This window comes from Artibeus jamaicensis, unplaced genomic scaffold (genome assembly GCF_021234435.1).
Source record: "Artibeus jamaicensis isolate MK-2021 breed Jamaican fruit bat unplaced genomic scaffold, CSHL_Jam_final contig_519, whole genome shotgun sequence".
In the NCBI taxonomy this organism is placed as follows: domain Eukaryota; kingdom Metazoa; phylum Chordata; class Mammalia; order Chiroptera; family Phyllostomidae; genus Artibeus; species Artibeus jamaicensis.
Genome location: NW_026521871.1, coordinates 35705032 through 35706422, shown reverse-complemented (window position 1 = coordinate 35706422; position 1391 = coordinate 35705032). Strand labels below are relative to the sequence as shown.

General features: G+C 35.0%; 1 pseudogene; it reads left to right on the top strand.

Moving 5' to 3' along the window:
- The first annotated feature begins 895 nt into the window (after positions 1–895).
- LOC119048414 (uncharacterized) lies at positions 896–1046 on the top strand (annotated as a pseudogene).
- Positions 1047–1391: the final 345 nt, after the last annotated feature.

Sequence of the window (1391 nt, the reverse complement as noted above, 5' to 3'; positions counted from 1 at the left end):
TATTTTTCTGAATTTCACTGATGGTCTGAAATCTCTTCCCTTTCAATGATTATTTTAGTTCTGGGAAAAAACAGAAGTCACGGGAAACCAAATCTGAGCTGTAAGGGGGCTGAGTCACCTGGGTGATTTGATGTTTTGTCAAAAAACTCTTCACAAGATGTGATGCATGAGCAGGCATGTTGTGGTGATGAAGCTGCCAATCATCAGTTGCCCACAGCTGCAGCCTTCTGAGTCATCCCAATACTTTCCACAGAGAAATGTTCAAGCTTAATGCAAAATTGGATGCAGATTTGTTGCTCTACTTGCTCAGTCATTTTGAATGTGATGGCCACATAGTACACATGCTCACTCAATGGCATCTACCACCCTGACTAGTACAGTGAAGTCGTCATTGTTCACACATGTGCATTCCAGTCCAAACTCCTTGGCTGCCAGGTTACATCAATGTTGCACAAACCATTCTTGCTATATTAACATTGGCTGGGCTTTTTTCCAGACAAACCTTGTATAGTATGCCCTTTAATTATAAATGTTGGCAACTAATAACCAACAACAAAAAAAAACATTGGTGTCAAATAGCATGTGTGTCTTTGTCATCAATTAATGTCACTAATATTTTATATTTCACACTTTATAGTCATTGTAGATATCTCAAAATATTTTATTGTGTCTACTTCCCAATTATATTAGTTGTTAGATCCACTGCCAAATCTTGTTAATTATTTTACTAATAAAGAAGTGTATATATTAGTATATGACAAAATATTTGTATAACTGTATTTGAATATGATTGGTTTATTTTATAATGTCACACATTTTACTATATTTATTTTTTCCCCTCTCTTTCTAAATTTAAAAAAATCCCAATTATATTTTATACTCAATATTATTTTGCATTGCTTCTCGGCCTTTTGGCTAAGATCAAGTGTAATATTATTTTGCATTAGTTTTAGGTATAAGTCTAGTGGTTAGACGATCATATACTTTACCGAGTGTCTCCCCACATCACTATTTTCAGTACCCACCTGGCACCATAGTGGTCATTACAATAGTCTTGACTGTATTCCCTATGCCATACTTTATAAGCTAATGACTAGCCTGTAACTACCAACTTGTACTCTTAAACCTTCCTTTTAATCACTGAGTCCCCCAACTCTCCTCTCCCCGACAACCATTAGCCTGTTATCTATGTCTATGAGTCTGTCTCTATTTTCTTTATATCACTTTGCTTATTTATATTACAATCCATGTACATATGCGAAATCATATGGCATTTGTCTTTCTCTAGCTGACTTAGCATGTAGCTTCTAGGTCTATTTATCCTGTTACAAATCATAAGATTTCATTCTTTTTGATGGCTGAGTGGTATTTCATTTTGTAAATGTAGCACA